Genomic DNA, 12,672 nt, shown 5'->3' with positions numbered 1-12,672 from the left:
CACCCCCCCCCCACTGTCAGGGGTGGGGTACAGCTCTGACTGAGAGGCCCCACAGGAGAAACTTCAGTCCCAAAGACAAATTTGTGTGAAATGCTGAGAAGTGAAGAGCCCCCCAAATCCCCAGAACTCTAGTGCCACCCCCATGGCACCAGCACTGGAAACCCAGTGAAATGGGGTTACAGAATACAAGGGGGAGGGAGCAGGGGAGAGAGGTGACAGAGACTCTCTCTCTTTCCTTTTCTCTTCACTTTCTGTTCTTCTCTTTCCTTCCAGGAACTGCAGTCACAGCAGGGAGGGGTTTGTCTCTTTATTAGGGATCCCTCTGTGTCACGGAGGCTGCACAAGTCATAGATTCTGTGGCTTCTGCAGTGGCCACTGCGGCTGACTCCGTGGCTGCCCCAGCAGCTGGCCTGGGGGCAGCTTGAGCAGTGGTTCCAAGGATGGCAGCAGCAGCCACAGCTCAGTGGCTCCTGGCACCTGTCCTGAGGTGGCCGGAGCAGGGCTGGCCTCTGGGGCTCCCCTCACCTGGCAGCATCTGGAGTGGCAGTGGGTCCCCGTGGTTTCTCCCCCCGTACATGGTGCCACGGGCCCCCCTGGACTCCCTGCGCCCACAGCTGGTGCCACGGATCCCCCTGGGCCTCCCTCCCCACGATTCAATGAGGGGTATTTATGGTATAAGTCATGGCCGGGTCATGGGCAATGAGCTTTTGGTTTTTGCCCGTGATCTGTCCATGACATTTACTAAAAATGTCTGCGATTAAATCTTCACCTTCCTCATTATCGATCAAATAAATCGCAACGCCTCCACCTGCAAGTGGATTTAGCCCAGGACCCTCAGAGTCAGCAGCTGTTACGCCCCCACTGAGCTCTCTGGTCAGGTGTCCTAGCGCTGGAAGCCTCCTGTTTAGATCCTAAAATAGCGTTTTTGCACCAGGGGGCTGAAATTTTGGACCGGACATTGTAGCTCCACCGTTATTTTACTGAATTGCTTCAAAACAGCAAGTCAAGAAAGTCTCCTAAGTGCCAGGCTCTCTGCCAAGGAAACAGCTGCCCCTGCACTGCAGGAGTCTGTGCGTTCCACCCAGCAATGCACACACCTGCTCCGCACTGAAGGGGGGTCAGACAGTGACAGGGTTGGTAACACAAATACTTCAGACTATTAACTCCAGGTCCCTTCCTTTCTTTAACCCAGGATGTGCCTGTCAACTGGTAACCATGGTGTTATCTTCACCTTAAAATACCTCTCCGTACATTTTCAGTGAGCCCTCCACCCCCTGCCCTCCCTGCAGCCAGACCCTGTCTCCAGCCAGCCCCGCACACCCCGGCTCCAGCCAACCCCTGCTGCACCCCCCTGCCCTGCCTCCAGCCAGCCCCGCACCCCCTGCCATCCCTGCAGCCAGACCCTGTCTCCAGCCAGCCCCGCACACCCCGGCTCCAGCCAACCCCTGCTGCATCCCCCTGCCCTGCCTCCAGCCAGTCCCGCACCCCATGCCCTGCCTGCAGCCAGCCCCTGTCTGCAGCTAGCCCCTCATGCCCCGGCTCCAGCCAACCCCTGCTGCACCCCCCTGCCCTGTCTGCAGCCAGCACCTCTCGGCAGCCAGCCCTGCACCCTCGGCCCTGCCCCCACCAGCTGCGGCCTCCCTGCCCTGCCTGCAGCCAGCCCCTGCCACACCCCCTGCCCTGTCTCCAGCTAACTCCTGCTGCCACCCCCTGCGGCCCCGCCCAAAGGCCGCTCGGACCCACACAGCCCCCGGCGAGCACTCCCTGCCCTGTCTCCAGCCAACTCCTGCCGCACCCCACTGCCTGAAGCCAGCCAGTCCCGCACCTCTGTCTCCAGCGCTGCCGACCCCTGATGCACCCCGCTGCGTCCCTGCCTGCAGCCAGCCTGCCCCACACACCTGTCTGCAGCCAGCCCCGCACCCCTTGCCCAGCCTGCAGCCAGACCCTACCTCCAATCAGCCTCTGTCCTGCCTGCAGCCAGCCCCATGTCCACTGGTGCCCTGCAGTTCCCAGGGCAGTAACCCTGCACACCTGCTTCAATGAGGGGGGCAGGGAGCAGCTGGGACCCACACATGCGCACACCTGAGGGTGACCAGACAGCAAGTGTGAAAAATCGGGACAGGTAGTGGGGGGTAATAGGATCCTAGATAAGAAAAAGACCCCAAAATTGGGACTGTCCCTATAAAATTGGGACATCTGGTCACCCTAGCCCACCCCCAGGACTCCTGGGTTCCATTGCTGGGTTTCCTATTGGTTCCACTGCTGGTTGTTTTCCTTTTCCTGGGGGACTCTGGGCAAGTTGCTCCCCCCTCTAGGGCTCTGTCCCCAGCAGGCAAATGAGGATTTCGTACCTTCCCGCTATTGGAAAGTGCTGGGAGAATCCCCCAGCCAAAGCTGCTCTGACAGCGCTAAGCAGCATCTGACCATTCAAGGTCAGAGCGCTGCCCAGGAGGAGGAGTGTTTGGCTCTGGGGTTTCACTTCAGCCCAGTCTAGAGAGAGGCCCAGCCATGGGGTTTGGCTCAAGAAGACCAAGTCTCCAATTTGTTAAAGGCGTTTTGAATTCCAGTCCTGTGCTGCAAAGTGCTTGGTGTCAGTTGCAAATTTTAGAACGATACTCTCCACTCCATTTTCCAAATCATCATTCATACTGTTTACCCACCCACTAGGCCCAGAACCCTGCCAAAGAAGGAAAGAGGCTGGGTTTGGGATGATTTGTTCTTGACAAATCCATGCTCACTCGTCCTAAGAACCAAATTATCCTGTAGGTGCTGCTGACAAACTGAGTGTTTAAGAATGTATTGCAGTATCTCTCCAGCTATGGAAGTGAGGCTGGCTAGTCTGTAAGTCCCAGCGGTCTCTTTGTTACCCTTTGAAAGATAGGTCCTGTCTTGTTCATGGATGGGAAGATGTTCTTTTCAGGGATCTCAGACGAGAACTGGGGCACAACACCTGGTTTGTTAAGGCCACAAAAATGGAGGCAGGAACCTTTTCTCTCCTGCTGACAAAGAACCCCAGGTACCTAAACATCCCTGAATCGGCTTTAAGAAAGGCAGTGGTTAAAAAGTTTGGCCCCAACCATTTCTTGTTTCCAGACTAGACATTTTAGCAAACTTTAGAATTCCTTGGTGCTAAACACCGTGAAACTCTCCTTTCTCCTTCACAGATGGCTTTATCGCCCCTTATCTCACTCAGGCTCAGGACTGCCCAGAGTTCGAGAACTGTCCCTGTTCCCATTGGACAGATGGGGAGGAGCCTGAGGTATAGAGAAGGGAAGTGACCTGTCACCAGATGGATCAGACTGAACAGGTTTCAGACCTCGAGGAGGCTCTTACTTTCTAAACAGGGACGGCTGTTTTCTAGTAAAATCACTAAAAGGGAAGGAGAAAACTCGGAAGAGGTTCCTCCTGGCGCTCACGTCCGTGAACCCGAATACTCTCCCAGTCCTCAAAGAGAGACCTGGAGAAGGAGACTTGCTGAAGCAAAGCCACAGGGGTCTCTGAGGTTTCCCTGGCCCCTCGCCCCTGTCCTGCCTGGCTGATGTCAGCATCTCTCTGTGAGGTCACCACCTCCCCACCACCTTGGACCAATAGGCTGAGGTCCTGCAAAAGGCCTTTGTGATGTCACTGCCACACCTCCCTTGCTGTGCCAATGTCCTGCCCCTGGCCAGGCACTTTGCAGGTTTGAGCTACTCCCTGTGGATCACCCCACTCAAGGAGCGTTCGTTATAGGCAGCAAGCCGGCTAGGCAGGGAAACATCAGACGCTGCTCCCAAAACACTCAGTTTTTCAGAAATTAGTCAACTTTATGGCCAGAAGAGACCATTAGAGCATCTAATCTGACCCCCTGCATATCACAGGCTTCCTGTATGACACAAGAGCTACTTTTGGGGCAAACACATTCCAGAAAGGCATCTAGTCTTCATGAAATGACATCAGGAGATGGAGAATCCACCGCTTTCCTTGGTAGCTTTTCCTTGGTTCCTGTGGTGAATCATCCTCGCTGTTGAATATTTGTGCCTTAGTTGTAATATGAATTTGTCTCTTTTCACCTTCCAGCCATTGGGTGTTGATAGGCCTTTCTCTGCTCGATTCAAGAGCCCTTTAATACCCAATCTTTTCTCTCCATTAAGGCACTTCAACACTTTAATGAAGTCACCTTTCAATCTTCTTTTGATCAGCTAAACAGGTTGAGCTCTTTCAATAGCTCACTAGAAGGCAGTTTTCTCCATCCTCAGAACATTTGGTGGCTCTTTGCTGCCCCAGCTCCAATTTCACATCTTTTCAAAGGAGGACACCAAAACTGGAGGCTATTCCAGTATCAGTCTCACTGATGCCGTGTCACCTCCTGTGACATTATTGACATAATCTGTAACCGTATAGATCACCGTTGCGACCGCTGTTCTATTTGTAGCCAATACTGTAGAAAGATTGTAGCGTAAGGGGTCTATGGAGAGGTTCTGATTGGCTCATTATAATTATGCTATTTCTAGATGTGTATCATTTTTATAGTTGACGTTATGAATTCCTGCTCATTTCCCCACTGGCTGGAGCATGGCTAGAGTGTGTCTGTGGTTAATGATGTTGCTATAGATTGTTCGTTTCCTGCCTTGGCAATTCAGACAGTCCCTTTTCCCAACATATCTCCAGGACATCATTAGTTCTAATAACAGGGGAAGCTTTTCTCTGGGGCACTGAGATTTTTTGGGGAGTTGGTGGCTCCTTTCTTTCCTCACCCTGGAGTAAACTCATAAGAACATAAGAACATAAGAAAGGTCGTACTGGGTCAGACCAAAGGTCCATCGAGCCCAGTATCTGTCTACCGACAGTGGCCAATGCCAAGTGCCCCAGAGGGAGTGAACCTAACGGGCAACGATCAAGTGATCTCTCTCCTGCCATCCATCTCCATCCTCTGACAAACAGAGGCTAGGGACACCATTCTTACCCATCCTGGCTAATAGCCATTTATGGACTTAGCCACCATGAATTTACCCAGTCCTTTTAAACATTGTTATAGTCCTAGCCTTCACAACCTCCTCAGGTAAGGAGTTCCACAAGTTGACTGTGCGCTGCGTGAAGAAGAACTTCCTTTTATTTGTTTTAAACCTGCTGCCTATTAATTTCATTTGGTGACCCCTAGTTCTTGTATTATGGGAATAAGTAAATAACTTTCCCTTTTCCACTTTCTCAACATCACTCATGATTTTATATACCTCTATCATAACCCCTTATTCTTCTCTTTTCCAACCTTAGTCTTCTCTTTTCCAACTCAGCTTTTTATTCCATGGTTCATGTTTTATGGAATAACAACATCATCATGAAGAAAGAGGAGAGTGAATATCTCACTGCCAGGGCTGAAGGTGGCCACGTCCCCTCTGTTTGACCGTTACCATTGCAGGAGAGAAGGTTTCAATGGAATCGAATGCCCTGGCTCAGACAAGAGACACAGGGAGGTTTTGCTGTTCATGGATCCATGCAAAGGAAATTGTGTCTCTGTGTGAAATGGAGGAGGGACATGAAATGCCCACAGGGTGGCGCAATGCCCTAAGCTAAGGCAGGAGGGTGAAGGAATGGGGCTGAGGAATGACTGAAGTAGACTCATGTGGGATTGAAATGACATTTGTTTGTGACAGGCAGTGAGAAATTGACATTAATTCAGTTGCAAGGTTGAGGCTTCTTTAGCTCCTTGTAAAACTTTTGAACTTGATTTCCCAGAAGGGAGAAAGGGAAAGTCTGGGGCGGCCTTGAGTCCCTGGCTGGGTCTCCTAGGCAGTGGAAAACATCCCTTGTTTGGCCCTGCCAAGGGGATCGTGGAGGCTGAGACGCCCCTCGGCTTGGATCAAAGGGGGAGTTGGATGGAATTTATCACACAACCCTCCCTGCTCCCCAGAGCCCCACGGGGAGAAGCTAGAGAAGGGGGAGTCATTCCTCCCCTGTGCTCCCAGAGGAGCTGCTAACAGGGCCGTCCAGAGGTGGGGGCAAGTGGGGCAATTTGCCCCAGGCCCTGGGTCTTGCAGGGGCCCCCACAAGCAGGAGCGTAGCTAGGGGGGAGCAGGGGGGGCTGCCGCTCCCCCCACTGAGCACATTCCCCCGAAGTGGTGCCTTAGTAGGAATTTCGAATAAGGTGGAAAGATCTGGAATTTCCCCCCCCACACCTCCTGGGGTGGCAGGGGGTGCAGGTGGAGGGGGCAGAGCCCAGGGCTGGGGTAGTGGTGGGGGGTGTCGGTGGGGGAGCAGTGGGGGGGAAAGGGCGGAGCCAAGAGCTGGGGCAGCATGGGGTATGTGGGGGGGAGAGCCCAGGGCTGGGTTGGCAGGGGGTGCAGGTTGGGAGTGGAGAGCCCAAGGCTGGGATGGCAGGGGGTGTGGGTGGAGGGGGCAGAGCCCAGGGCTGGGGTGCCAGGGAGGTGCAGTGGGGAGCCCAGGGCTTGGGTGGGTGCAGCCAAAATTTCTTTTGCTTGGGACGGCAAAAAACCTAGAGCCGGCCCTGCCTCCACCCACCATGAGGTAGGTAGGAGCAGATCATTATTATCCCTACTTGAAAGAGGGAGAAGCTAAGGCTGAGAAAGGAGAATTGACTTGTCTGAGGTCACACAGCCAGTCAGTGGCAGAGTTGGGAATAGGACCCAAGAGCCCTGATTTTCAAACTCACCATCGGATCTTGAATTTCAGACACTGAATGACCTGAATAAAGTGCTCTCAGATGAGCTCCAGACCAACAACAGTGACAGTAATTATTCAGCAAGTATTTGAGGAGAATCATGTTAGAGAGAATCATGAACTGCTCAGAGACCATTAATGCAGAGAAGCAGCAAAATTCGTCAAACATAGAACTGGTTCTGACTTATTTCCTTGGTCTTGAAAGAGAACAAGGACCTGAGTCTCCTCCCTGTCAATAACCCCCTGCTCAGCCAATCAGGGGTAGAGACTGAGGACGGGAGGCTGAGGGTTCTCACCAGAGAGCCCAAAGGATGGCCCAGGTCACTGGTGGGGATCAAATAAAATTCAGAATAAAATTCTGCCTCCTTAAGCTCGTGTTTTCCATGCCTAGAATTCAACTGTCACCAGATGGATCAGACTGAACAGGTTTCAAACCTCAAGGAGGCTCTTACCTTCTAAACAGGGACGGCTGTTTTCTAGTAAAATCACTAAAAGGGAAAGAGAAAACTCAAAAGAGGTTCCTCCTGGCGCTCACGTCCGTGAGCCCGAATACTCCCTCAGTCCTCAAAGAGAGACCTGGAGAAGGAGACTTGCTGGAGCAAAGCCCCAGGGGTCTCTGAGGTTTCCCTGGCCCCTCGCCCCTGTCCTGCCTGGCTGATGTCAGCATCTCTCTGTGAGGTCACCACCTCCCCACCAATAGTTTGTGGTCCTGCAAAAAACCTTTGTGATGTCACTGCCACACCCCTCCCTTGCTGGCCTAATGTCCTGCCCCAGGCCAGGCACTTTGGAGGTTTGAGCTACTCCCTGTGGATCACCCCACTCAAGGAGCGTTTGTTCTAGGCAGCAAGCCGGCTAGACAGGGAAACAGCAGACGCTGCTCCCAATGCTACACTCGGTTTTTCAGAAATTAGTCGACTTTACGGCCAGAAGAGACCATTAGAGCATCTAATCTGACCCCCTGCACAGGCCTCCTGTATGACACAATAGCAGGTGAGGGAGGGGGGCTGAGGAGGCGAGTGGGTGGGCAGTGGCGAGGGGGCGGGTGAGCCGGCAGAAAGCCAATATTCATAACTTCAACTACAAAAATGAAACACATCTAGAGATAGCATCATTATAATCAACCAATCAGAACCTCTCCATAGACCCCTTACACGACAACCTTTCTACAATACTGGCTACACATATAGAACAGTTGTCGCAACGGTGATCTATACAGATACAGATTATGTCAATAACGTCACAGGAGGTGACACGGCATCAGTGAGACTGATACTGGAATACTGCCTCCAGTTTTGGTGTCCTCGTTTGAAAAAGATGTTGTGAAATTGGAGCTGGAACAGCAAAGAGCCACCAAAGGTTCTGAGGGCGGGAGAAAACTGCCTTCTAGTGAGCTATTGAAAGAGCTCAACCTGATTAGCTGATCAAAAGAAGATTGAAAGGTGACTTCATTGAAGTGTTGAAGTGCTTCAGGGAGAGAAAAGATTTGGGAATTAAAGGGCTCTTGAATCAAGCAGAGAAAGGTATAACAAGACCCAATGGCTGGAAGATGAAAAGAGACAAATTCATATTACAACAAAGGCACAAATATTCAACAGCGAGGATGATTCACCACAGGAACAAGCTACCAAGGAAAATGGTGGATTCTCCATCTCTTGATGACATTTCATCTAGACTAAATGCCTTTCTGGAATGTATTTGCCCCAAAGTAGCTCTTGTGTCGTACAGGAGGCCTGTGATATGTAGGGGTCAGATTAGATGCTCTAATGGTCTCTTCTGGCCATAAAGTCGACTAATTTCTGAAAAACTGAGCGTAGCATTGGGAGCAGCGTCTGATGTTTCCCTGTCTAGCCGGCTTGCTGCCTAGAACGAACGCTCCTTGAGTGGGGTGATCCACAGGAGTAGCTCAAACCTCCAAAGTGCCTGGCCAGGGCAGGACATTAGCCCAGCAAGGGAGGGGTGCAGCAGTGACATCACAAAGGCCTTTGCAGGACCTCAGCCTATTGGTCCAAGGTGGTGGGGAGGTGGTGACCTCACAGAGAGATGCTGACATCAGCCAGGCAGGACAGGGACGAGGGGCCAGGGAAACCTCAGAGACCCCTGTGGCTTTGCTTCAGCAAGTCTCCTTCTCCAGGTCTCTCTTTGAGGACTGAGAGAGTATTCGGGTTCATGGACGTGAGCGCCAGGAGGAACCTCTTTCGAGTTTTCTCCTTCCCTTTGAGTGATTTTACTAGAAAACAGCCATCCCTGTTTAGAAGGTAAGAGCCTCCTGGAGGTTTGAAACCTGTTCAGTCTGATCCATCTGGTGACAGTTGAATTCTAGGCATGGAAAACACGAGCTTAAGGAGGCAGAATTTTATTCTGCACCTGTGATTTTGTCTCTTAGAATCACTGGGGACATAAGGGTTTGTCCTTTTTGTTTCACCTCTTGCTCCATCCACTGTCTGATCCTCTTTCTCTTCGTGTCTTCCTTCCTTTGTCCTTTCTCCTGTTCCCCTCCCAAAATCAGGTTTTTTTCTCCTGCTGATAACAGCTCACGTTAACTGTTCACTCGTTATAGTGTGTATGGCAACACCCATTTTTTCACGTTCTCTGTGTATATATATATCTTCCTACTGAATTTTTAACTGCATGCATCCGATGAAGTGAGTTTTAGCCCACAAAAGCTTATGCTCAAATACATTTGTTAGTCTCTAAGGTGCCACATGTTCTCTTTGTTCTTTTTGCAGATAAATTAATGGAGGTTAAGTCCATTAATAGATATTAGCCAGGATGGGTAAGGAATGGTGTCCCTAGCCTCTGTTTGTCAGAGAGTGCAGATGGATGGCAGGAGAGAGATCACTTGATCATTTCCGGTTAGGTTCACTCCCTCTTGGGCACCTGGCATTGGCCATTGTTGGCAGATAGGATATGGGGTTGGATGGACCTTTGGTCTGACCCACTATGGCCATTCTTATGTTCTTATGAAGGGAAGGGCACAGAGTTTCTGTAGTGTAGTGGTTATCACGTTTGCCTAACACGCAAAAGGTCCCTGGTTCAAAGCCAGGCAGAAACAGCATGGCTTCCTTTTCTCAGCTCCTAGTGGCCTGTCCCTGCTGTTGTAGGAACAGCAGTGATTTCTATGCTCAAAATGTCTGTTATACTTCCTTTCCCTCTCTGAATGCCTGTGAAGTGGCTTTCCCCTCCTCCTCCCGCTCTCTCCTGCAATGCTTGGGGGATGAATGGGCTGGTTGAAGATCAGAAGAGCTTCCAGGTAGACAAGGTGTCTGGGACTCTCATTAGGCAGCGCTCACACACCCAGAGCAGGGACCCTGCATGGACACTGGCTGAGGTGGAGTGTGACCCACCAGATGCAGCCAAGTCATCTCTAGTCGCAGGCCATGAGGTTCAGGTCCTTAAAAGGGGAAGGGGCCCTGTGCTCAGCTGTGCTTTCACAATGCTGCCTAATGAGAGCCCCAGACACCTTGTCTATCTAGGAGCTCTTCTGATCTTCCAGCTGTTCAACCAGCCCCTTCATCCCACAAGCATTGCAGGAGGGAGGGGAGGGGAGGGGGAAAGCCACTTCACAGGCATTCAGAGAGGGAGAGGAGATGGGGCGGGGCGGGGGGGGGAGTGTAACCGACCTTTTGGGCATACAGGTTATATGCAGCACACAGATCACTGCTGCTCCTACAACAGGGTAAGTTCTCAAGCAGCATGTTTCTTACTTTGCCCATCTGCCAATTTTGATGATTATCGATGGAAATATTTTGCCATTGGGTTGTGCGTTTACACAGAAATTGACATTTACCAACAAATATGTAATTCTTCCAGTCCTGCCTAGTCTGCAGTTGATGGGTTTAGAGGGACACATTCACTCTTCCAGGTCCCCAGGCCAGGCCTGTGCTCTCAACTTCCCACACTGCTGGGATCCTTCCCTGGTCTCCCTCAGACCTCTGCCCCCACCCCACTTCTGGGATCCTCCCACACTGTCTAACTCCCCTGCTGGCAGGATCCCTTCCTGTTCCTTTCATTTCCTGTCTCCACCCTGGGCAAAAGCTCTGCACTGTTCCCACACCAGAAGTTGAACCCAGGCCCCATGGATGAAAACCAGGAATCCTGACCACTAGCCCATATGGGACTATTGGTGCATCTGACGAAGTGGGGATTCACCCACGAAAGCTCCTGCTCCAATACGTCTGTTAGTCTATAAGGTGCCACAGGACTCTTTGCTGCTGTTATTACTACAACTCTCTAAGCCAACCCCTCGTGAACGCAGCAGGGACTAGCGTGACCAGATGTCCCGATATTTGGGCCTTTTTCTTATATAGGCTCCTATTACCCCCACTCCCTGTCCCGATTGTTCACATTTGCTGTCTGGTCACCCTAGCAGGGGCTGCACACAGGGCTGCATTAACCCTTCAGGTGCTGAGGTTTCCCTCACTCCATCCCCAGTGCCTGTGATCAGGAAACAGACATTAGGGCTCCCAGGTGCTGCACAGACCATGATTGAGATCGGGACCCCATATTGCGCTAGGTGCTGTACAATCCCTGGCCAACACTGGGACACCCAGGGGGTTCCCCTCAATTTATCTGAGCCTCTGCTGCCCAACTTCTTCTGACTCCATCTGGATCACCCAGGAGCGGTGACAGGGTTTCCTTTGCACCTTTCCAAACAGTCCTTCTTTCCCTGCCCCCTAATTCTGCTTTCACACCCTGGGCCCATCTCCTCCCTTCGTTCCCTCTACCCCCGCCCCAGGTGATTAGAGATGGAGGCAATTTCAGCCACTGGAGACAGCCCCAGCGAGCGCTGCAGCCCGCCCCGGGTGCGGGGGCGGGGGTGTTTGCAGACACAGGAAGGGAGCAGCTGGGAGCGGTGGGTGCTGGGAAGTAGGAGGCAGGAGAACAAATCCCGCGGGGGGGGGCAGCTCCTGGGGGCGGGGCTCTGGCACAGCCTGGGGGCGGGGCAGCTCCTGGGGGCGGGGCTCTGGCACAGCCCAAGGGGGTAGCTCCTCGGGGCGGGGCTCTGGCACAGCGGGGCCGGGGCAGCTCCTGGGGCGGGGCTCTGGCTCAGCCCGGGGTGGGGCAGCTCCTGGGGCGGGGCTCTGGCACAGCCCGGGGTGGGGCAGCTCCTGGGGCGGGGCTCTGGCACAGCCCGGGGTGGGGCAGCTCCTGGGGCGGGCTCTGGCACTGCCCGGGGGCAGCTCCTGGGGCGGGCTCTGGCACAGCCCGGGGCGGGCAGCTCCTGGGGGCGGGGCTCTGGCACAGCCCGGGGCGGGGCAGCTCCTGGGGCGGGGCTCTGGCACAGGCCGGGGGCGGGGCAGCTCCTGGGGGCGGAGCTCTGGCACAGGCCGGGGGTGGGGCAGCTCCTGGGGGCGGGGCTCTGGCACAGCCCGGGGGCGGGGCAGCTCCTGGGGGCGGGGCTCTGGCACATTGTGACGCAGGCAGGGGCGGCTCTAGAAATCGGGCTGCCCCAAGCAGCGCGGAGCGCTACGCCGCCCTTCCCCGGTCCCGCGGCGGGTCCCCTCTTCCCGCGGCTCCGGTTGAGCTCCTGCCGGCATGCCTGCTTGTCCCGGGCTCCGGTGGACCTGCCGCAGGCATGCCGGCGGGAGCTCCACCGGAGCCAAATGCCGCCCCCCCGGGAAACGGCCGCCCCAAGCGCCTGCTTGGCGCGCTGGGGTCTAGAGCCGCCCCTGGACGCAGGAGCCCGGGCTCAGCAGCTGCTCCCTGGTGGCCACGTGCTGCCGGCAGCGCTGGAGCCGCCCGGGCCGGAGCGGAGCCGCTGTTCTCAGCTGCAGCAGGAGCTGCCCCCGGCCCCGCTGGGCTCCAGGTGGGGACAGAGCCTGGGGCCTGGGGCTCCCCTGGGTGCGGCTGGCGGGGCGGGAGGGGAGAGGCCGGAGCTGCAGGCGGGGAAGGGCGGGGGGGCAGGCGGGGGGTTGATCGGTCTCTGGGCACCAGGGGAGCCCCGGGGCAGAGTGTGTGTGTGAGTGTCCCGGGCCCAGGCGTGCGCAGGGGGGGAGCCCCGGCACCCCAATGCCCTGA

The 12,672-nt window shown here is 54.3% G+C and overlaps 1 non-coding gene across 1 annotated transcript; it reads left to right on the top strand.

Annotated features, from left to right (window-relative positions):
* The first annotated feature begins 9,633 nt into the window (after positions 1-9,633).
* Positions 9,634-9,706, top strand: TRNAV-AAC. Its single transcript has one exon. It is a non-coding gene; the product is annotated as a tRNA-Val (tRNA).
* The last annotated feature ends 2,966 nt before the right edge of the window (positions 9,707-12,672 follow it).

Source organism: Mauremys reevesii, linkage group 14, assembly GCF_016161935.1.
Source record: "Mauremys reevesii isolate NIE-2019 linkage group 14, ASM1616193v1, whole genome shotgun sequence".
NCBI lineage: Eukaryota > Metazoa > Chordata > Testudines > Geoemydidae > Mauremys > Mauremys reevesii.
The sequence above is the reverse complement of the archived record's forward strand: the minus strand, read 5'-3'. Positions and strand labels throughout refer to the sequence as shown.